The 25,677-nt window shown below is 42.7% G+C and overlaps 1 protein-coding gene across 5 annotated transcripts in view; it reads left to right on the top strand.

The window, feature by feature from the left end:
• The window catches only part of TAC1 (tachykinin precursor 1), an 85,461-nt gene that overhangs the window by 6,160 nt on the left and 53,624 nt on the right, over window positions 1–25,677 (top strand). The gene's annotated exons all lie outside the window — the stretch shown is intronic.

A 25,677-nucleotide genomic window follows, 5' to 3' on the forward strand; every position in this document is an offset into this window, starting at 1 on the left:
GCGCTGGATCGCGCCTAATTTAAATGGTGCCCGCCCCATTTGAATTAGGCGGGCTTGCGCCGAGCGGATTTACGTTACACCGCCGCAAGTTTACAGGTAAGAGCTTTGTGAATCAGGCACTTACGCTGTAAACTTGCGGTGGTGTAACGTAAATGGGATACGTTACACCGCCGCTGCGCAACTTAAATGTACCTGAATCTGGCCCTATATGGGTTAAGAAATCACTGAAAATGATTACATTGTTAATAGCAACATCTATCTATCTATCTATCTATCTATCTATCTATCTATCTATCTATCTATCTATCTATCTATCTATCTATCTAATTTTGGGGCTGCATCCCCAATGAATGAAAAGCTCAGATACATTTTCCAAATTATTCGATTGTGTTGGCAATTTCTTTTTTTTTTTTTAAATACAATTTTTAGAGGTAATCAAGACTTTAGATATCCAATATTTACTAAATCATTAAAAAAAACAAATCCATTTTCCAAGTACTTTGGATGCTAAATATCTGATGCAAATAACCCCTTGGCGACAAAAACTTAACTGAAATCAATAAGTAGCATAAATGAGATGTTCATCCCCAGGAGGTTAATCACATGCTGTTAACAAGGGCTATCTATAAAAACACTGAAGAGAAGAAATCTACAAGTACAATCTACTATGTTTCCTAACCAGGTTCTGGGGAAACCCCAGGTTTCCTCCAAAGGTCGCTAGGGGTTCTTTGAGCAATGAGCTATGCCTGCCTCTAAGATAGGTTACTATCTATACAAATGCTTTTTTAGCTATCTGTATGGGGGCATTTGTCCAACTGACCACCAATGGTCAGTAGAAATAACGCACTAATCTACAGGGGTCCTTCTCTACTCACCACCAATGTAAGGGGACACTTCACTGACCACCAGCGTAAGGGAGCACTTCATTGATCACCAATGTAAGAGAGCTCCTCACAGTTCAACAATGTAAGGGATTATGTCACTGACCCCCAAATCTAAAAGGGCATTTCAAAGACCTTCCGATGTATAGGGGGTTCTTTACTGGCTACCAATGTGAGGGAGCGCTTCACTGGCCACCGGTGTAAGAGGGTGCTTTACTTACCACCAATGTAAAGGGACATGTCACTGATCACCAAGTAAGGGGAAACTTTACTGACCACCTATGTAAGGGGGCACTTCACTGACCACCAATATAAGGGGGCACTTCATTGACCACCAACATAAGGAAGCATTTCATTGATTAACAATGTAAGATAGCTCTATGCTGACCCCCCTATGTAAGAGGACATTTTAAAGACTACCAATGTATAGGGGGTTCTTCACTGACTACCAATGTAAGGGTGCTCTTCTCTGGCCACCAATGTAAGGGGGTTCTTCACTGACCACCAATGTAGAGGGACATGTCACTAATCAATAAGTAAGGGAACACTTTACTGACCACCTATGTAAGGGGGTACTTTACTGACCACCAATATAAGGGGGCACTTCATTGACCACCAACGTAAGGGAGCATTTCATTGATAACCAATGTAAGAGAGCTCTTCACTGGCCACCAGTGTAAGGTCGTGCTTCACTGACTACCAATGTAAAGAGACACGTCACTGATTACCAAGTAAGGGAATATTTTACTGACCACCTATGGAAGGGGGCACTTCATTGATTGCCAATATAAGTGGGCATTTCATTGATCACCAACGTAAGGGAGCATTTCAATGATCACTAATCTAAGAAAGCTCTTCACAGACCATCAATGTAAGGCAGGGGTTCTCAACCTTCTAGTGCCGTTACCCCTTGATAAAATTTCCCAAGTTGTGGGGACCCCTAACAGTAAAATTATTTTCGTAGCGTGGGTTGTGAGCACCCTAGGCAAGACAAGTAATTTGCACCCCCAAACCCACGGACATTTTGCAATCCCTTCCACTCATACAGTATTAAAACCCCTATGGTACACTTTAGGATGTACAACTCTTTCTCTTTGTTCTCCTTTCTTTCTCTTTTATCTCTCTTTATTCTAATTTATTTTCTTTTTTTTTCCCCATCCCTCTCCAGCCGTCTTTCTTGTTCTTTTTCTCCCTTTTTCCTCTATATTCCATGTATGCTCTATTTTTATTACTTCTCTTGCTCCTTGGTGGGGGGGGGGGGGGATGGGATGAGTGGCAGTGCTGGCGGGGAATTGGGATGAGTGGCAATGCTGATCAGTCAAAAAGGCTGGGAGAGCGGTGTGGGCTTCAGGAACAGCCCAGGATGTGGGGACCCCTGGCAAATCATCATTTGACCCCCGAGGGGGTCCCGACCCCCAGGTTGAGAACCACTGATGTAAGGGAACACTTCAATGACCCCCAATGTGAGGGAGCTTTTCTCTGGCCACCAATGTAAGGGGGCACTTTACCATTCACCATTGTAAAAGGACACTTCACTAACCACCAATGTAAGGGGACATTTCACTGATCACCAATGTAAGGAGGCACTTCACTGACCACAGATGTGAGGGAACACTCTACTAACAGCCAATGTTAGGGGGAAAGTCATTTCATAGGTTTCACTAGGTTAAAAAGGTTGAGAAAGGATGCTCTACATTTACATAGCAGGGTCGATTTGGGTAGTGATTAATGTTTTTTTTTGTTTTGTCGAAAAGACAGATAGAACATGCAAATGTCACACAGAGGGCATCCCTGCTGGGAATCAAACCATGGACCCCAGTACTTCAAGCCATGAGAGCTGAGCGACCTATTCATAGGACTGCCTTGCTACTTGATTGTTTATACAATACAATGTCAGCACTGGATATATCATATTTATGGCCAATATGTGTGATTCTATTTACTTGTGGAAGAACACGTTCCTGCATGCCCTTAACTAACTCCTAGGGAGTTGGACACCCACAGTTCAGCTGTCTTTTCTGATTTGATTTTTCATTTTGAATATGATCATAGGATCTTTGTATTCCCAATGCCCCCAAAGACATGGAATACTATCCTTTGATTCAATCTTTGGAAGTGTTTTAAGCAAGTGTAAACTATCCATCTTTAAAGCGGAGGTTCACCCATAGCCAACACCTTTTCCCCTTAGCTTCATGCTCGTTTTGTCTAGGGGAATCGGCAATTTGTTTTAAAATATGATCCGTACTTACCCGTTTTCGAGATGCATCTTCTCCGCCGCTTCCGGGTATGGGCTGCGGGACTGGGCGTTCCTTCTTGATTGACAGTCTTCCGAGAGGCTTCCGACGGTCGCATCCATCGCGTCACGATTTTCCGAAAGAAGCCGAACGTCGGTGCGCAGGCGCAGTATAGAGCCGCACCGACGTTCGGCTTCTTTCGGCTACGAGTGACGCGATGGATGCGACCATCGGAAGCCTCTCGGAAGACTGTCAATCAAGAAGGAACGCCCGCTCCCGAAGACCCATACCCGGAAGCGACGGAGAAGATGCATCTCGAAAACGGGTAAGTACGGATCATATTTTAAAACAAATAGCCAATTCCCCTAGACAAAACGAGCATGAAGCTAGGGGGAAAATAGAAAAAAAAAAAGAATTGGTTGAACTCCCGCTTTAAGGGCTAACCTACTATTAGAAGTCTTATCTACTGGTTCTTCCACACCATAATGCATGCAGGAACGTGCAATAAAATGTGCCTAACCTCATGCATAGTAATGCATTCTATGGAGTTCATTTACTAAAGGCAAATAGGCTGTTTAGTTTGCAAGGAAATTTTTTTTTTTTTTTTCACAATCAAATAATTTTATTGATTAAGATGGCATAGTTACATGAGTAAAGAACAAGGGTAGCATAAGTATTTTAACAGATATCATACAATATCTTAGGGTGAACATTTGAAAACAAAAGTATGAAAGAACATTGCATTGTAATAATCATTAAAAACCATTACATGAACTGAAAACATCACATTTGAACATAGAGAAGAGGGGGGGGGGGGAGGGGAAGAGAAGGGATTTTTCACCACCTTCACTAAGTGCATCACAATGCAAAGATGTAAATGCTATGTGCATTGCGGTGTGCTGAGTGATTAAAAATCATACAAGAGCTGGGCTGCTTAAGGCACTTAACCCTCAAAAACATGTCTGCTCATATGTTGTGGTGAGAACAATAAATGAAAGGAGTTATTTTTACCAAGGGATAATTACAGTATTTAAAAATCCTATTTACTGGGCTGGTCATTGGTGGAGCTTGCGTTAACTTCAAGAGTGAAAATTATTCCTTTGGTAAATCAAACAACTTAATCCACATTAGTATAAAGTAGTCTTTTTTAACCTTTTCACCCCAGAGGAATAATTTTCAGGTTTGTGGGAACCCCTGTTAAGATTAGTCCATCAGGGGTCAGAAGGAAAATGCCCCTTACATTGGTGGTCAGTGGCAGGAATGAACTATGAAAGCACCATCAGATGGAAGGTCAATCAACCATAGCTCAAGGAACTCCTAAAAACCTCCGAAGGAACCCTAGAGTTCCACAGAACCCTGGTTGATAATGATATAGAGTTTTAGGCTGGATTCGCACCTTTGCATTTTTTGTGCCTTTTGGGCCATATTCTCAAAGAATTACGCCGGTGTATCAGCAGTAAGTCCGAATCTAAGGCCGTCGTATGTTTAAGTGTATTCTCAAACTGAGATACACTTAAACATGCCTAAGATACGACGGCCAGCGCCGTTGTATCTTAGGCTGCAATATCTACGCTGACCGCTAGGTGGCGTTTCCATTGCGGTCAGCGTAGAATATGCAAATGACTAGTTACGCGGATTCACGAACGTACGCTTGCCCGTCGTAGTGATTTTACGTAGTTTCCGTAAGAGATACGCAGCGTAAAGATAAACATGCCCCCTAGGTGGCGTACTCATTGTTAAGTATGGCCGTCGTTCCCGCGTCTCAATTTTAAAATTTTACGTTGTTTGCGTAAGTCGTCCGTGAATGGCGCTGGACGCCATTTACGTTAACATCAAAACAAATGATGTCCGTGCAACGTAATTTAGCGCAATGCACGTCGTGTAATTTACCCGACGGAGCATGCGCAGTATGATCGGCGCGGGAGCGTGCCTAATTTAAATGATCCACGCCCCCCCTACCAGGATCATTTGATTTAGGAGGGCTTGCGCGGGTGGACTTTACGCTACGCCGCCGCAAGTTTACAGGTAAGTGGTTTGTGAATCAGCCACTTGCCCGTAAAACTTGTGGCGGAGTAACCTAAAGGAGATACGTTACGCCGCCGGAGATCTACGAGAATCTGGCCCTTTGTATTTTGCAGATTTGCACTACAGTCCATCTAACATGGTTTCCTATGCGTCACGTTCTGTAGAGCAAATCTGCAAAATTCAAAAAGCACTAAAAATGCATAGGTGTGAATCCAGCCTAAGGCTCCATTCACACCTAGGCGTTTTGTCGCCTGTAGCGCGACGCTATTGCAGCCTGAAATACGCTGGAGGGGTGATTTAACATTGTCGGCTATGGAGATGGTTCACATCTCCACGCCGAACGCCTTACGCCTTACGCCTGAAGCTCAAAACCCTTTTTTTCAGGCGTCTTTTCGGCGTTCGGCCATAGCCGACAATGTGTAATCACCCTTCCAGTGAAAACCGCGGTAAAAAACGCTGCGTTTTGACGCGTCAAATCGCGGGACAAAACGCCGCAATTTGTCGCGGCAAATCGCGGTAAATTACGCCGTGTTCAGGTGTGAATCCAGCCTAAATGATCCCTCTAAACAAGAGCAGACTAACATTTTCCTACAGAGAAGATATTTCACGTTTGGCTTAATCTGCTGTCCATGGTCCTGAAACATGTTGTCGTTACTAACAGACCTGAATTGAAGTGCTATGTACATCCCGCAAAGCTACAATTCACATACTTATAAGCCGTGCATAAAATGAGTTGCAATGTGTGGCTTCTTCATTAAAACAGAGATTAGAATTCCAATATTTGCATTGCATGTTCCATAGCACTGAAACAATTATGTGCAATTATCCACTGACCTGGATCGAGCGAATATCATTAGCTTTGTTAGTCCCGCTCCAAGAGGATTATATTCATTCAAGGGCACCGTATTCTGGATACTTATCTCAGATCTTTTATCACAGCTTGAAAAATTTAGTCCCAGAGAGTCGGTTCGTGGATGAGAATATTACAAGGGCGTGTATGAACCCATGTTATATGGAAACTACTGATAAAATCTTGATTGTTGAAAAACACATTTATAAACATTGGCCCGGATTCACGTAGCACTTACGCCGATGTATCTCGAGATACGCCGCGTAAGTGCACATATGCGCCATTGTATCTATGCGCCTGACTTTGAAAGCAAGATACGCCTGTAAATAGGCTTCATCCGACCGACGTAAGTTTCCTACGCTTTCGTATCGTGGGCGCATATTTGCGCTTGCCGCAAGGGGCGCTCCCATTGATTTACGAATCGAATATGCAAATGAGTGAGATACGCCGATTCACGAACGTGGTTTACGTAAGTCGTACGTCCGGCGTAAAGTTATGACTCATAAAGCAGGTTTAAGCCAGCAGCATCAATGCAAATGGCTGCACCAGGGAACACAGCCGTCGTTATTTACGTAGTACGTGAATAGGGCTGGGCGTAGGTTACGTTCACGTCGTAGGCAGTGATTCGACGTATCTTAGGGAGTATTTTCGACGTGATTCTGAGCATGCGCACTGGGATGTGTCCACGGGACGGCGCATGTGCAGTTCGTTCGGCCCATCATTTGCATGGGGTCACGCTTTATTTAAATGGATCACGCCCACTTCCACCTACTTTGAATTAGGCTGGCTTACGCCTACGAATTTACATTACGCCGGCGCAACGTTGGGAGCATTTGCCTTGTGAATTCCATGCTTGCCTCTCTGCGTTGCGTCCGCGTAGCGTAAAAGAGATACGCTATGGCGGCATATATATGCGCCGATGTATGTGAATCCGGGCCATTGTTTCTAAATACAAATTCAAATGCCATAAAGACAGTATCAGTGGTGGGAATCCAACCAAGGACCCCACTACTTCAAGCCGGGAGAGCTAGCTATATAATCATAGAACTACCTTTCTACTTGAAACTGTATTTTTGATTTCAGCACTGAACATATCATACCTATGGCCAATTTGAGTTATTATCTTTACTTGTGGAACAACAAGTTCCTGCATGTCTCCCAACCAATGGTTAGGGAATGTGGCAAAATACTTATTTTAAAATCAACATTCACCCTTAAATTATTAATTTATTAATGTGCATAAGTAGTTTTTAGTCAACAAGCACCTTTTTTGAAATCTGGAACAAACAATATCTATGTTACTTTAGTAATGGGCATTAGATATTTTAGATCCTAGTATGTATTTATTTGTATTTATTTTTAACAAAAAGACTCCGGGGTCCATTTACTAAGTGCAAATTGGCTTTGCAAGGGAATTTCTACTTTTACTTTACATGGGAAATTACCCTTCACTTAATGCAGCCGTTCTCAACCTTTTTATCCTAGAGCAGGGATATGCAATTAGCGGACCTCCAGCTGTTGCAGAACTACAACTCTAATGAGGCATAGCAGGACTCTGACAGCCACAAGCATGACTCCCAGAGGCAGAGGCATGATGGGACTTGTAGTTTTGCAGCAGCTGAAGGTCCGCTAATTGCATGTCCCTGTCCTAGAGGAACCCATAAAATAATGTTCAGGTCTCAGTGAAACCCCTGCTAAAACCAGTTCTTTTGAGTCAGTGGGAAAATTGTCCCTTTCATTACTGGTCAGTGGAAGAGTGCCCTTTTTACAGTGGTGATCAGAATATCACCCTTACAAACAAGATCATTGGTGCTATGCTGCTAACTTTACCAATTGCCATTGGCAGGCACCATCCAATGGCAGGTCAATCATCCACAGCTCAACGAACCTCTACCAACCTCTGGAGAAAAAATAGGGTTCTAGGGAACTCTGGTTGAGAATGGCTGGTTTAGGGAATGTTGGGAAAATTCACTTTGCAAAGTGTATCCAAACACATGGAAGAAAACGTAGAAACTATGATAATAGAATAGAGCGTCAACTCATTCACTAAGCTAAGGGAAGATTATCCTGCAACGTAAGCAGCCAATATGCCTTTAAAAAATCAACCCCATTCTTTATCAATAAGCCCAAAAATACAATGCTAGCAATCCCTTAATATACCTATGCATTTGTTATGTTGTACATTAACCACTTCCGGACCGCCGCATGCATATGTACGTCGGCAGAATGGCATGTACAGGCACATTGGCGTACCTGTACGTCCCTGCCTAGACGTGGGTCGGGGGTCTGATCGGGACCCCCCCGCTACATGCGGCGGTCAAAAAACCCGCGGGGAGCGATCCGGGACGAGGGCGCGGCTAGTCGTTTCTAGCCGCCCCCTCGCGATCGCTCCCCGGAGCTGAAGAACGGGGAGAGCCGTATGTAAACATGGCTTCCCCGTGCTTCACTGTGGCGGCTGCATCGATCGAGTGATCCTTTTATAGGGAGACTCGATCGATGATGTCAGACCTACAGCCACACCCCCCTACAGTTGTAAACACACACTAGGTGAACCCTAACTCCTACAGCGCCCCCTGTGGTTAACTCCCAAACTGAAACTGTCATTTTCACAATAAACAATGCAATTTAAATGCATTTTTTGCTGTGAAAATGACAATGGTCCCAAAAATGTGTCAAAATTGTCCGAAGTGTCCGCCATAATGTCGCAGTCACGAAAAAAATCGCTGATCGCCGCCATTAGTAGTAAAAAAAAAAAGAATAAAACTATCCCCTATTTTGTAAACGCTATAAATTTTGCGCAAACCAATCGATAAAAGCTTATTGCGATTTTTCTTACCAAAAATAGGTAGAAGAATACGTATCGGCCTAAACTGAGGAAAAACATTTTTTTAATATATGTTTTTGGGGGATATTTATTATAGCAAAAAGTAAAAAATATTGAATTTTTTTCAAAATTGTCGCTCTATTTTTGTTTATAGCGCAAAAAATAAAAACCGCAGAGGTGATCAAATACCACCAAAAGAAAGCTCTATTTGTGGGGAAAAAAAGGACGCCAATTTTGTTTGGGAGCCACGTTGCACGACTGCGCAATTGTCTGTTAAAGCGATGCAGTGCCGAATTATAAAAACCCCTTGGGTCATTTAGCAGCATATTGGTCCGGTCCTTAAGTGGTTAAGAATTAGAAAATTGTCTAACAATCATGCCCAGTGGTCCCACAGGTCACGTTGTAGATTGATGGTCTTGATGAGCACATAAACTGAATATTATTAGTCATACCGGCTGGGATGCTTTATTTTACAGTGAGAGTGATGAAACAAATTAGGAAATCTTTGGTTTGGCCATAATACACCTATGTAGATTGCCCCTAAACTGGTCAGTGGTCTACAGGGAAAACACAGCTGTGGTAGAATTCTTTAGCAGTTAATATCAAAAAGAGTCATTTCAAGTATTCCCAGCTGGGATTGTATGTATTAGACCGCCAGACTTATTAATCAAACCTTCCACGTACGAAATAGCTAATGCGTTTTCTAGTATAAATTGTGTTGATAAGGAGCTTTGGTGGATGGCAGTCCGACTCATGCAAACTCATGTAAAATTCAGGTGAACCTATGACCTGTAAAATATTCATGACCCAACACATGCCATTTTGTGAAGTCCCAGATGAGAGCACTAATCTAAATATAATGGCTGCTAATTTGCAAAATTCAATACACCAGTTAGATTGGGGCATAGAGGCTGATCTATTTTATTAACTTTCTTAACCGAACACTCTTGTACAGCCCTGGCTGTTAAATGAAGTTATTAAGCTTTTATGCTAAAGTAGATGTAAACCAAATTTTATATAAGCTTTAACATGTTATTGCAATTTCAAAAGTCAACTCCAATATTTTTAAATCTACAGCATTCATGACTATAATACCTGGTGATAAGGGATGAGCAAATCTTGCTGGGTTAGGTTTTTTAAATCTTGCTTGACTTTACTGCAAACCGCAAGGACATCTTTCATAGAGGTTGAGGCTTGTTGCTCAATTCTGGCAATTTGTAGGGCTAATAATTAAGCTATTATCAAACAAAAGGCATGGGATGCCAGGTACTGCCATTGGGGATATGTACTATGGCCACATTTCAAAGCACAGTCTAACACATTGGGGTTGATTTACGAAAGGCAAATAGACTGTGCACGTTTCAAGTGCAGTAGCAATAATTTCCCCTAAAGCTTAAAGGGGTTGTAAAGGATTTTTTTTTCATAATAAGCATCCTTTACCTGCAGACATTCCTCTTTTCACTTTCTCATTGTTCGTTTTTGCTCAGAAGTTGCTCTTTTTCTTCTCTGTTCTGTTCACTTCCTGCTTGTCTGATTGTTACTCACCACCGTGACGGGAGGCTTTACTGCGGTGGTCAGTGACGTGCTCGCCCCCTCCTGGGAACTACATCTGTGCGGCAGGACGCTCTCTACGTGTTAGAGACTTCAAGGAGGTGTGAATTACTGGGCGTCCCGCAATGCATACTGGGAAATGTAGTTCTTACATGAACAAACAATGCAAACCAGGAAGTGAATGAGAGAACAGAAACTAGAGTGCCGGAGGTGATATAGATGAAGGAATTTAATAGATATTTACTCGTTTTTTAACAGAATCGTTACACTATTCTGTCTGCCTACCTTGCAGACATTAATTTTAGGCAACATTTTTTTTTTCTTTAGTGACCCTTTAATCAATGTGGTGAGGCTTCACTTTGTTAAGAATACCCAATCAAGTACAAGAAAAAAAAAAAAAGTATTGCTTGCACATAATTGGATGTTGGACATCAGCATAGCTTCACTCCATTCACTAAGCTCTGGTGAAAATTAGTGCAACTGGCCTTGCAAAGTGCACAGCCTATTTGCCTTTAGTAAATAAACCCCAGTATCTCTCTCTATAAAGAGCTGTCAACTTTCCCTGACAATAATACATACTGACAATATGGCTGTTGTAAGCCCACCCTTTCATAGTCAGGGGACTGGGTTATACATTCCTTCAAATTATTGGTTCTTGTGACTCAACTGATCGGGGACAAAATCTATGCACTGCACTATAGACTGTTCCTTATTCCTGGTGGCATTCACTCAAAAGTGTGCAATTTGTGAACCCAACAAAACCCAGGGGGTTGCTGAAAACCTGTGGTGGAAGGGAACCCAAAATTCTTCCCTACTGTTGACCCTGCCATGAAGGTCAACATGCATTCTGTCATGGTCTACCAAGTTTGCACATATAGGCCCCGTACACACGGCCGAGTTTCTCGGCAGAATTCAGCCAGAAACTCGATCGGAGCTGTATTCTGCCGAGAAACCCGGCCGTGTGTACACTTTCGGCCGAGGATCTCATCGGGCCAAATAGAGAACATGTTCTCTATTTCCTCGTTAGTCAACGGGGAAACTTAGCTCGCCAAGATCCTCGGCGGCTTCACAAGGAACTCGACGAGCAAAACAATGTGTTTTGCCCGTCGAGTTTCTCGGACGTGTGTACGGGGCCATAGAGATATCAGGACTGGCTTATAAATTATAGGTCACCTGATAAAAGGCCAGGTCGGGTATCTGGTGAATTCAGGGTAACAAGATGAGAGGCGCAAATAACAGGGTGGCTACCTACATTTTACACACAAGTTGACATAGTTGGCAATATGCAGTCTGAATAAATATAGCAGACGTTGAAACAACAGACCAAACATGGATAAGTCCGGTTTAGACTTAAGGTATCTAACCTTCATCATCATCATCCTACAGCATTGAGGAAAGAGCTCATTATCCCCAGCCTGCTTGCCATAGGCAGTGCCATGTGCTGTACATTCTTCAATAATAGACAGTATCTGTACATTCTTCACTAATAACAGAAACTCAAACAGATCCATAGCTCCACTCAAGACTGGTCTCTCCTGCATTTCACCACTCCTGGCTTGTAAGCAAGTCGGCAGTGGCGAAACGTGTCAAGGGAGGCTGGTTTTGGGTTTTGGGTAATTAAAATTACTGCAAGAAGAGCTAATTGGAATGCAGCAGATTTTTTCCTATATTACAGACGTTGCCTAACTGGACCCCAAATTCATTATAGGCAAGTAAGCTGGGGCATATGGAGCTGATTTCTTGTTGCTATTGGCTGATATATGCTCATATGCTATATGTGGATTGGTTCTAAACTGGCTGCTGCTTCAGGTCATCCTTTTACACCTGTCGATTATTTGCTCAGTCTCCTTGATTGCCCCCTCTACAGAAAATGTTTAAAGTTCAAATTAAATTAACCTGTTCTGAGAAAAATACAGAGGCTTGCTTTTTCTGAATTCTATTAGTTTTGATCACTGACCCCCAAACATGTTTAGAGAAAACTCAGACACAAAAATGATTGTTTATACGAATGCTGTGCCTTATATAATGTATGCAGGAGGCAACAGAGGAATGGGATATGGCAGTGTATGCCAAGCTCTGAGATGGGCACCACTAGGGCTGTGGGTGGCACTTGCCTCAGAAAAGACAAGTCATAAAGCAAACACCTCCTGGCATGTAGAATGGTGATGTTAAGTTGTTACAGGTCAGTTACTTGAAGTATTAGCCCAGAAGGATCAGCATGGTGACCAGGCAACTAGCATTTTTAGAAGAGGTCAGCAGTGGTGGTCTCTATTTTTCAAGCATAGACAGGAAGTTTTTGCATTACGACTTGTCTTTCCTGGGGCAAGTACCACCCACAGCACCAGTGGTGCCCATCTCATAGCTTGGCATACACTGCCACATCCCATCCCTCTGCTGCCTCCTGCGTACATTATAAAAGGCACAGAATTCGTATAAACAATCATTGATGTTGAAATTAACTGCAAGATTTAATTTATGATTTCTTATTAGATTAAAAAAATCTGTTCACATGGTATTATACCCAGCCAGACAGAGGTCAAGTCCTGGGGGAAAAAGTGTGGGAACTCCCACCCAAGATCCACTCCCCCAGCAAAAAAATTAAAAATGATACGCTCATATGCATATATATTTCACAGAAAATACTGGTGCTGGCCTGGCTAGTCTCGGTACTGGCCTGACTGGTCTCGGTGCTGGCCTGGCAGGTCTCAGGGTACTGGCCTGGCTGGTCTCTAAATATATATTATAGCAGGGTACAACAAGGGCTTTTTTTTACAGCTCACTACACACACAGGCCCAGATTCTCAAAGGGCTTACGACAGCGCAACGCCATTTGCGCCGTCGTAAGTCCTAATCTGGGCCGTCGTATCTATGCGACTGATTCTTAGAATCAGTTACGCATAGATATCCCTTAGATCTGACAGGCGTAAGGCTCTTACGCTGTCAGATCTTAAATGCAATTTTTTTCCCGCCGCTAGGTGTTGCCTCGTCGTTTTCCCCGTCGTCTATGCAAATTAGCTATTTACGCGAGATTCCCGAATGTGCGCGCGGTCGACGCAGTGAATTTACGACGTTTACGTAAGAGTAAACTTACCCCTGCTATATGAGGGGTAAGTTTACGAAGGTCCGTCGTATGCCATGTTAAGTATGGCGTTGGGTCAGCGTCGTCTTTTTCCGTCGTTTACGTAGTTTTCCTAAGTCGTCCGCGAATACGACTTTACGTCAATGACGCTCACGTCGGCGTCATTGACGTTTTACGTCGTGAGCTGGAGCATGCGCACTGGGCTATTGTTCCGCCCGGCGCATGCGCAGTTTGATCGGCGCGGGAGCGCACTTAATTTAAATACAAGCCGCCCCCTTTGAATTACGCGGCCTTACGCCGGGCCATTTACACTACGCCGCCGCAAATTACGGAGCAAGTGCTTGGAGAATTACGGCACTTGCTCCAGTAATTTGCGGCGGCGTAGTGTAAATGGCTTACGCTACGCCAACGCCGATTCTACGAGAATCTGGCCCACAGTGTCAGTGTGTCAGTGTCAGAGCAGAGTGCTTGTGACGGTGTGAGGAGAGGAGACGCGAGCTCACCCTAGCGTTGCTGTGTGACTCCGCCTCCGCGTGATGTCACGCGCAACCGGCCGCGTACTGAAGAACAGGTGGCAGGCGAGGTTGGAGCCTGGAGGAGGAGCTCCGAGTCTGCTCGGCTCAGTTCGCCTGCCCCTGACAGTGACTCGAGTCGAGTACCTCACTATGCGGTGATGCAAATAGGTTGGGAAAAAAAAGTTGGGAGGTATGCAAATTCTCCTAAAAGTGTAATTTTTAATGCCCAGTGTGCATGAAGCCAAAGTGTTTTCTGATCAGCCGTGGACAGGAAGCCTGTACAAATCAATGACAGGTTGACACTGTCCAAAGCTGTAATCACAAACAGGGCAATAACCTAGGGACAGATGTGTGCCCGTAGAAGCAGTAATTTTTTGTCCAAGGGCACACATCCATCCTTAACCACAAGTGATTGTTTCATGTGCAATATCATGTAAACAGTTGAGGGCAGCCATGACAATTTCACCTTGTCAGTGATTTGTACAGGCTTCCTGTCTGTGGCTGATTGGTGTGCAGGAGGAACAGCTTAAAGCGGGGGTTCACCCTAAAAGAAAAATTCTAACATTACAATGAGCTGACCTATGACAGGGACATTATGCTGGTCTCTTTTTCCCGTACATACCGTTTTATGTGTATTTTCTCCCCGGATTCCCCGCGGGAGTGGGCGTTCCTATTCACAGGGTAAGTGATTGACATTCTTCCGACCGGCGCATATGGCGCGTCACGAGTTGCCGAAAGAAGCCGAACGTTGGTGCGTAGGCGCCGTATAGCGCCGTATAGAGCCGACCCGACGTTCGGCTTCTTTCGGCAACTCGTGACGAGCTGTATGCGCCGGTCGGAATAACGTCAATCACTTTCCCTGTGAATAGGAACGCCCACTCCCGCGGGAAATCCGGGGAGAAAATACAGATAAAACGGTATGTACGAAAAAAAAAAAAAAAGACCAGCATAATGTCCGTGTCGCAGGTCAGCTCATTGTAATGTTAGAATTTTTTTTTAGTGTGAACCCCCGCTTTAAAGGGGTTGTAAAGCTTCGTGTTTTTATTCCTTAATGCATCCTATGCATCCCATGCAGTGGCTATGGCCGCCACTGTATCACACGGGAGTGTGCCCGCAAGCTAACCCCCTTGGGAGAACGCTTCCCAGAAGGGGGTTAGCTCTTGCGGGGAGGAGCCGAGACAGCCGCCGAGGGCCCCCAGAAGACGAGGGTCAGGACCACTCTGTGCAAAACAAACGGCACAGTGGAGGTAAGTATGGTATGTTTGTTATTTTATTTTTTTAACCCTTACAACCCTTTTAAAGTATATGTAAACCTTCACCTTGCAAAACAACCCATTTAGTTTAAAATAAAAATGAAAGACAAAACAATTGTTTATAGATAAAAAAAAACATTATAAATATCTTCCCCCTTTCTGTTTTTATAAGTGATCACATATCATCTGTTCTTAGCTGCACAAGGAGCTCGGAGAGCTGGGAGAGGAGATACAGCAGTACACTGGTCGTCCCAGTGATTGGCTATGCAGGGGTGGGGCATGTCAGCACAAGTCTGAAAATTGGAGGAGAGCAGGCTGAGTTCCCAGCACAGCCAGAAAGCTGACCATGATGTGCAGTCAGTTTTCATCGTAAAGCGGAGGTACTGGCGGAAACACAGGGACTTCACTCAAAGGAAGCAATTCAAAGAGAACAGGAGACTTTCTCACACATGTACATGGTACAGCAGGCACATATCAGGAATATCACTTTTGTTATGTGCTACCTCCACTGTTACACCATAATATGCTAGTATGCACCGCATACTAGCACATTGTGGCAGACTTGTCTATAAAACAGAGAGCTCCATTGCTGCACTCCCATATTTGACAGCTTTTCCTTTCAGGGGTCACACTCTCTGGTCTTTTGAATGGCGGGGGAGCGGGCCGCATGTGCATGAGCATGCGAGTCATCATCACGACACGGCACTCTGCATTCAGGGCACACTCAATGTTCCCTAAATGCAGAGCATTGCTGCACATGTGCAGTGGTGTCATCAGCTAGAGCCAATGTGAATATCTCCTAAATGGCATAAGTTTAGGAGATATTCACATATATTATATATGAATTTCGAATTTCAGAAAATGGAAGATAGATAGAAGAAGCCAGGTCATATTCTATTGCATTTGATTACATTCTATTAAATTCCATTTTGTTCTTTACTATTCTTTGATTTTCATTCTATTGTTGTATTATTTTATATTCTATTTTATTGTATTCTTTTTTAGAAATCGATTTATATTTTTTAGATTTTGTTTCAAATTTGCTTTCAATTTTCATTCGAATTTGTTTTCGAATCGAATTATTTTCGAATTCGATTCGAATAGAAGTTGTTTTCGATGTTCGATCGAATTTCGTCCGCGGGTTTTCGATTCGAAAACGTTCGTTCGGATTCGGTAAATTCGTTAATATTACAATTCGGGAATTCGTATGCATCCGAATGTCCGAATAATGAAAAATTTGTCTTCTACAGGGAAGACATAGTACAAGCTAGGCATGTGCAAAAGGGAAAAATTAGTTTTGTTTCGTTTTAATTCGTTATTTAATTAATTTCGTTAAGTTAGATTCGTTACATGTGTTAAATTCGTTTTCGGAATTTCGAAAAATACGGTCGAATTCGAAAATATTTAGACTGGATTTGATAATATTTCAATCGGATTCGAAAACAAATTCTATTCGAATCGAATTCGAAAACAATTCGATTCGAAAACAAATTTGAATGAAAATTTAAAGCAAATTTGAATCAAAATCTAAAAAATATAAATCGATTTCTAAAAAAGAATACGATAAAATAGAATATAAAATAATAAAACAATAGAATTAAAATCAAAGAATAGTAAAAAACAGAATGGAATTTATTAGAATGTAATCAAATACAATAGAATATGACCTGGCTTTTTCTATCTATCTTCTATATATCTTCCATTTTCTGAAATTCGAAATTCATATAGAATGAACTCAAATTCGAATAGAAAAATATTAGAAGAGTAGAATAATATATATATATATATATATATATATATATATATATATATATAAATATATTTTTTTCTGCTCTATTCTAATATTTTTCTATTCGAATTTGAGTTCATTCTATATGAATTTGAGAAGATGGTTATATATATAAATGTAATTTTATATATATATATATATATATATATATATATATATATATATATATATATATATATATATATATATAATTACATTTATATATATATATAACCATCTTCTGAAATTCGAAATTCATATAGAATGAACTCAAATTCTAATAGAAAAATATTAGAATAGAGTAGAATAAAAAAAAAATATATATATATATATATATATATATATATATATATATATATATATATATATATATATATTCTACTCTTCTAATATTTTTCTATTTGAATTTGAGTTCATTCTATATGAATTTCGAATTTCAGAAAATGGAAGATAGATAGAAGATAGATAGAAGAAGCCAGGTCATATTCTATTGTATTTGATTACATTCTATTAAATTCCATTCTGTTCTTTACTATTCTTTGATTTTCATTCTATTGTTTTATTATTTTATATTCTATTTTATTGTATTCTTTTTTAGAAATCGATTTATATTTTTTAGATTTTGTTAAAAATTTGCTTTCAATTTTCATTCGAATTTGTTTTCGAATAGAATTTGTTTTCGAATTCGATACGAATAGAAGTTGTTTTCGATGTTCGATCGAATTTCGTCTGCGGGTTTTCGATTCGAAAACGTTCGTTCGGATTCGGTAAATTCGTTAATATTACAATTCGGGAATTCGTATGCATCCGAATAATGAAAAATTTGTCCGAATTTCGATTCGGAACAAAACAAAATGCACATGCCTAGTTCAAGCTACCTGTAGTGAAATAAGAAAAGTACATATATTTAACAAACTAGGAAAACAAAGTCCAGCCCCCCTCTCTAAGGTGGTTACAGTAACTTGTAAAATGCAAAAATAGTAAATCTATTATGGTCCATATACAAAATCCATAAAGTGCTGACACTTGCGGGAGGCTGCTTCACCATATGACAGGAGAAATTTCTAAAAGAAAACCAAAGAACATCCGGGGGCGCCAACTAAGTGCGCCATATTAAAGATAAGGCTTCCCACCTCCCCTCCTCCTTCAAGAATGACCCTTTTGGGGAGGGGGGAGTGGGTACCTGATTTTTTCAATTTCTTTATTTTTCTAATAAAATGCAATTAGCAACTCACATGCTGTAGTATGAAAAGCATTGGTAGAGATGTAGACCGATGTCAGGACTCCCATGCCCCAGCATGAGGGTCCTGACATCAGTCTATATCTCTGTTAATGCGCTTTGCATACTACAGCATGTGAGTTGCTAATTGCATTTTATTATTAAAGCTTTTAAAATGCTGCACTTAGTTTACGCCCCCTGGTGTTCTTTGATTACGTTTACCTGTAGGCACAACTTGTAAACCAGGGCACCACAGTGGCTAAGCAGTTAGCACTTCCATCTGGCATGTTCTTCCTGTGCCTGAGAGGGTTTCCTCAGGGTGCTCCGATTTCCTCCTACACTCCAAAGACATGCTGGTAGGTTAATTGGCTCTTGTCTAAATTGGCCCTAGCAGGGCTTTTTTTCAGTGGGAACGCGGGGGAAGGCAGTTTCGGCAACTTCTGGACTGACTTTATGTAATGGCAAGGGGTGTGCTACAGGGTATTGATGTTCACTGCTGGGGGATCTGTTCTAGCTCTAGGGGATCTATTGTTGCTGAGGGGTACCTCCTGTGTCTGGGGGTGGGTCTAATGTTGCTGGGAAGTCAGTTGTTGCTGAAAGAGATCTGTTGGGGGAGGGATCTACTGTTGATGGCTGCCGGAGAGTCTATTAATACTGGTTGTGCGGAGATCTGTTGATGCTGCTGGGGGAGGGATTTTGTTGTGGGTGGTCCATTTATGTTAGGGGATCTATTGTTTCTGGCTGCAGGGGATCTATTTTACTGCTTTTCTTGATATCATTACCAAATTCCATACAAATTCCATAGCACCACAAAATAATACTTGGTTATGTGTTGTCTAAAAGGGGCAGAACTGGGAGGTGAGTGGGGGATGGAACCAAAGGACGGTGCTCTGAGGTGGGTAAAGACGGAGAAAAGGGGTGACTCAGAAAGGGGGAGTTCCTGCACCTATTGTCTGAGAAAAAAAGCCCTGGGCCCTAGTATGTGTGCGACAGAATGTCCAGCACCCAGCTTGGCTGCTTCCATCAGTATACAGCTTCTTCTAGTCTGGACCAAGGAACCAGGCATTGTAGCTGAGCAGCCAAGGACTAGATGACACTAGCTTTAGGTGCAAACTGGAACTCACTTTATTGAAAATTCACACAGAATATATAGTACACCAGATCAGGTAAGGCCCTGATTACGTTACCCTAACAATGCAAACTGTAAACAATAGTCTCATTAGCACATCTAAGGAACAGCCAACGTATACAGTATGCTAACCAACATCCAGCAACTAATAGCTGACAGTGATCTAATAGACAAAGTACATTACACATTATCATAAGCATAAACATTTCACAATGGTTCGATAACATGGTAAAGTGGACACAATATTAACCACAAAAGCCCCTGTCCTGGTCAGTTCTGTTACAATGTGTATTGTAAGGGATTAGCTGTGTGTGACCCCCTGGATGGGTTCACTACACACTGAACGATACAGAGAAACAGCCGAAGACGCTTGAAAACAAAGAATTTGGTTTATTCTTCCATCTTGCTGGAAACAATTGCAAGCATCCAAACAGCATAAACAAAATCAAACATAAAATAAACCCTGGCCACTTGGGGCGTCTACCTTCACCACACAGGAACCTATCTATGGAGTCTGGCACAGCCTACTGCTGAGCAGACACTGCTGGTCATACAGCAGAAAAACAAATAGTCTTTTTGATTTTTATCACACAGAAAAATCAACAGCACCTCACCTCTTCAGAAGTATTTCTGTTCACTGCTCTCCTTCACTCAAAAAGCCTCAGGATGCAGCACTTAGTAGTAATCCTCTGGATTACTTATAGAGGCCTTAACCTCCCTGGCGGTATGATTCTTTCAGAAAAAACATGCTGAAAGCGGTACCATTATTTGCAAGGAAATTTGGCGTTTTATATTGTAGGTCTGTCATTTTTAGAAATAACTCACTTAAATCTGACCAAACAAGCTTCTAATAGGCATCCCGGGTATGACATTTTTTTAAAAACAAAATTATAAATTATAATATACTAAATAATTATAAATAATTATAACAAATAATAATATAATTATAATAAAAAATATTCAATAATGTAATCAAATCAAAATCACTGAAATTTGCTCAGTTGCAGAATTGTTGCTGTCATTATTTTTTTTTTTTTATGACGAATTTCCCCACAAATCGCTATCGCACAATTCTGCAAGTGATTATAATTTATTATCGCTGTTTTTTAGCTGATCTAAAACTATTTTTGACATAAAGGGACACTTTTGGTTGCTATGGACAATCTACAGTTTGCAGGGAGAAAGAAACGTTTTTATTATATAAAATGACATGCATGACACAGGACAGACCACTAGGGACAAGGGGGGTGTGTTTTTTTTACATACAGTACTGTAATCTATAAGATTACAGTATACTGTATGTATAGTGTTTGTTTACTTTTTTGAATTTGGCGCCGTTCTCCGTCCCCGTGCGTCGTAACGTCGCAGGGAACGGAGATCGGCGTCACACGGAGGCACTGTGTGAATCGAGCGAGGTCCCGCTCGCTCACACAGCGCGGTGGCATCGCTGGATCCAGGGACAAGGTAAGTAAAACTCCCTATACATCCAGCGAGGCGAGCCCAAGTCTGACTCGGGGTTACCGATCCTAGCCCAAAAATCTCACCCCGAGTCAGACTCGGGAACACCGCCCAGGAGGTTAATTGCCTCATTCTGAACAGCTGAAGTTTTCCAACGCCCTTAAACCTTTCTGGCTACTTCTGTAGCCGACACCCGATAATAACTGGTGTATTGTCTAAACAAGGCAGAAATGTATCTCCCGTCTGTGACAACACCCACAGATTTACCTGACTTCCTGTCACAGTATGTGTGAATGAGAGTTGGGGACCTTCGATTGTGAGCTCCTTCAGGCCAGGGACTAATGAATGTAAAATATGTGTAAGGTGCTGGGTAAATTGATGGCGCAATACAAGTATCTGTAATAAATAAATAATCACAGTTCACTTCCGCTTTAAAGTGATACTAAAGGTTCGATTTTTATTTATTTTTTAAATAACAAACATATCATACTTACCTCCACTTACAGTTCATTTTGCACAGAGTGGCCCCGAACACCGTTTTCTGGGGTCCCTCGGCGGCTCTCACGACTCCTCCCTGCATTAGATAACCCGCTAGGAGAAGCGCTCTCCCAGGGATTTACCTTGCGGGCGCGCTCCCTAGTCCACCTTTTGGCGTCCATAGCTGCCAAATGTGGGACCCGGCCCCGCCCCCGGCGCCCGCATCATTGGATTTGATTGACAGCAGCGGGAGCCAATGGCTGCGCTGCTATTAATCTATCCAATCAAGAGCCGGGAACCCCGGGGAAAGATGCATCGCGTCCTCGCCGTGGGACATTCCAGGGCTCAGGTAAGTAAAACGGGGGGGGGGGCGGTAACTATCAGATGTTTTTTCACCTTAATGCATAGCAGGCATTAGGGTGAAAAAACAGGAGGGTTACCACCCCTTTAAATACAGCAACATGACACGTCCCTTTAAATCCAGCAGAGCTAAACAATCCTGCCCGCTCACAATGGCTTTTCATACAATACGTTTTAATAAAAGTCTGAAAAGGTTGTGAGCGTGAAATGTATGTATCTCTTCTTGCATGCCAGAGCCCTTTCATCACGGCAGCTGTTTATTCGCGCAATATTCCGCTCATTATAATAAGCTATTTGTCCGTAAAATGCTGAGCGCCTTATCAGCAGCATGGCTGCTCTCCATATTTACTCGGATTCATTTAGTCATCCGGATGAATTCAGTTTTGCTGATGTGCGGGACCGCCGCGTGGTTTGAGTATGGCGGTTGAAGGAACAAGGAGACTTTTTTTTTCTTCATATGTAACGTCAGGGCAGCGAATCAGGAAGGAGTATTTTAATTTGTTTGTATTTCATCTCTCTAATCAAATGAAAAAAATAAAATCGAATTTCTTTATGGCAGAGATACGAGACGTTGATGTTCAGATGCTGGAGACATCCTTGTCTATATAGCTATATAGTCAGATACTCACATAGTGAATCATCTGGGAAGTGGTTGTACACCTCAGACATGAAATATGAACAAAGCACATCCCTCTGTAGTGTGTACCTGTCTCAATTAACCACTTACAGATCGGAAGATTTTCCTGATTAATGACCAGGCCATTTTTTGCGATATGGCACTGCGTCGCTTTAACTGACAATTGCGCGGTCGTGCAATGCTGTACCCAAACAAAGGGGCAGATCCACAGAGATCTGCACCGGCGCAGCGTATGGGAGATACGCTACGCCGCTGTAACTTACTTTGCCAGACTTCGAATCCTCAAAGATTTTGCGCCGTAAGTTACGGCGGTGTAGTCTATCTCTGGCGGCGTAACGGTGCGTAATTCAAATCGGCGATTAGGGGGAGATTTTCATTTAAATGAAGCGCGTCCCCGCGCCAAATGAACTGCGAATGCGCCGTCCCTAAATTTCCCGCCGTGCATTGCGCTAAATGACGTCGCTAGGACGTCATTTTTTTTAACATAGACGTGAATTACCTCCATTCTGATTCACGTACGACTTACGCGAAAAAAAAAATTCAAATTAAACGCGGGAACGACGGCCATACTTAACATGGCAAGTCTAACTATACGCCGCAAAACACCAGCTTTAACTTTACGCCGGAAAAAGTCGACTAGAGACGACGCAAAAGAATGCGACGGCCGCGCGTACGTTCGTGGATCGTCGGAAATAGCTAATTTGCATACTCGACGCGGAAAACAACGCAAACTCCACCCAGCGGACGCCGAAGTATTGCATCTAAGATCCGAAGGCGTACGAAGCCGTACGCCTGTCGGATCTAACCCAGATGCTGTCGTATCTTGGTTTGAGGATTCAAACTAAAGATACGACGCGGGTAATTTGAAAAGTACACCGGCGTATCAGTAGATACGCCGGCGTACTCGCTCTGTGGATCTGCCCCAAAATGTATGTATTTTTTATCCCCCACAAATAGAGCTTTCTTTTGGTGGCATTTGATCACCTTTGTGGTTTTAATTTTTTGCGCTATAAACAAAAAAGAGCGACAGTTTTGAAAAAAAAAAAAAATATATATATATATATATATATAACTTTTTGTAATGATAAATATCCCCCAAATTGTTTTTTTTTTTTAATTCTTCATCAGTTTAGGCCAATACATATTCTGCATATTTTGTGTTAAAAAAAAAAAGGGGGCAATAAGCGGCATATATTGATTGGTTTGGGCAAAAGTTATATGATTTTATATGATTTCTGTAATTTTTATGGCATTTTATTTTTTATTTTTCTAGTAATGGAAGTGATCTGCGATTTTTAGTGTGATTGTGTCATTGCGGCGGACGGATTGGACACTTTTGACCCATTTGTGGGACAATGACATTTATACAGCGACCAGTGCTATAAAAATGCACTGATTACTGTGTAAATGTCACAGGTAGGGAAGGGGTTAACACTAAGGGGGCGATCAAGGGGTTAAATGTGTTCCCTAGTTAGTGTTTCTTACTGTGGGGGGGATAGGACTGAGTGGGGGGGGGGAAACAGATCGCTGTTCCTACTTGCTATTCATACTTACTAGGAACAAATGATCTGTCTCCTCTCACACAAATCCCCGTTCTGGCTCTGGTGCCCGCGATAGCGAGTGCACCGCCCTCGCTAAGTATACGACGGGAAAGCCGCTACGGAAACGTCGTAAGAAGACTGCGTCGGGTCCGCGTACGTTCGTTAATTTGCGTATCTCGCTGATTTACATATTATTCAACGTAAATCAGCGGGAACGCCCCCGGCGCCATTTTCAAATTGAAAATAAGATCCGACAGTGTAACACAGTGTAACACTGTCGGATCTTAGCCATATCTATGCGTAACTGATTCTATGAATCAGACGCATAGATAGGACCAATGTAAGTCAGAGATACGACGGTGTATCTGTAGATACACCGTCGTATCTCTTTGTGAATCTGGCCCATATCTCTATTCTGTATCTAACTTCTATCCAAGGTGGAAGCTGTTGTCATATCTGACATGGATGTGATTGATTAGGACTGAGAAAACAGTGGTTAAGAAGACATAAAGGAAATGGATGAGAGTGCTGATAGGCATTAATCTGTCCAGTAATTACCACTAACCACAACCAGGGCCGGTGCTACCACTAGGCAAACTAGGCAGCCAACTAGGGCTCACTGATGCCTAGGGCACCTGGCCACTGTTCCTATTTTTTTCTCTCTGCAGCAAGCAACTAAGTCTCAGCATCAGCAGGCAGCCAACGCTCCGTTCACACATAGTGTCAGAGGCGCAGCAGTGATGGAGGACTGTGTCTGTGTCTCCACTCCCAAATGAATAGAAGCAAGCAAACATTCATTGATGGGCGCTGGTAGGCTGCATTTGATGGGTGCTGGTGAGGCTGTTTTTGATGGGTGCTGGTGAGGCTGCATTTGATGGGCGCTGGTGAGGCTGCATTTGATGGGCGCTGGTGAGGCTGCATTTGATGGGCGCTGGTGAGGCTGCATTTGATGGGCGCTGGTGAGGCTGCATTTGATGGGCGCTGGTAAGGCTGCATTTGATGGGCGCTGGTGAGGCTGCATTTGATGGGCGCTGGTAGGCTGCATTTGATGGGCGCTGGTAGGCTGCATTTGATGGGCGCTAGTGAGGCTGCATTTGATGGGTGCTGGCGAGGCTGTATTTGATGGGTGCTGGCGAGGCTGTATTTGATGGGTGCTGGTGAGGCTGCATTTGATGGGTGCTGGCGAGGCTGTATTTGATGGGTGCTAGTGAGGCTGCATTTGATGGGTGCTGGCGAGGCTATATTTGATGGGTGCTAGTGAGGCTTGCATTTGATGGGTGCTGGTAGACTGCATTTGATGGCTGCTGGTCAGGCTGCATTTGATGGGTGTTTCAAAAAGTTGGGGTATACATGGGCAGGGAAAAGGGGGTGGAGTCAGTAGTGGAGCAAGGGGGGGTGGGGTCGGCAAAATTAGGTTTCGCCTTGGGTGTCAAAAATCCTTGCACCAGCCCTGACCACAACCTAACCATCGGCTGTGCTAGGATCCTTGTAGTGCCCCTTGCGACTGGTGGTTAATTCAGTTCTGGCACTGGATACTACTGCATTATTTATAGTGATTGAGGATCCAAAACCCAAGTTGTCATTGTTCCCGTTCTACTCTTCTTATAGCTGGATTCACGTAGGGCGGCGTATGTTTTAGCCGGCGTAGCGTATCGTATTTACGCTACGCCGCCGCAAGTGCTGTATTCACAAAGCACTTGCCTCCTAAGTTACGGCGGCATAGCGTAAATGGGCTGGCGTAAGCACGCCTAATTCAAATTGTGAAGAGGTGGGCGTGTTTTATGTAAATAAACCATGACCCCACATAAATGACGTTTGGAACGAAAGGCGCATGTGCCGTCCGTGGACGTATCCCAGTGCGCATGCTCCAAATTAC

The sequence above is a fragment of the Rana temporaria genome, chromosome 5 (genome assembly GCF_905171775.1).
Source record: "Rana temporaria chromosome 5, aRanTem1.1, whole genome shotgun sequence".
In the NCBI taxonomy this organism is placed as follows: Eukaryota; Metazoa; Chordata; class Amphibia; order Anura; family Ranidae; genus Rana; species Rana temporaria.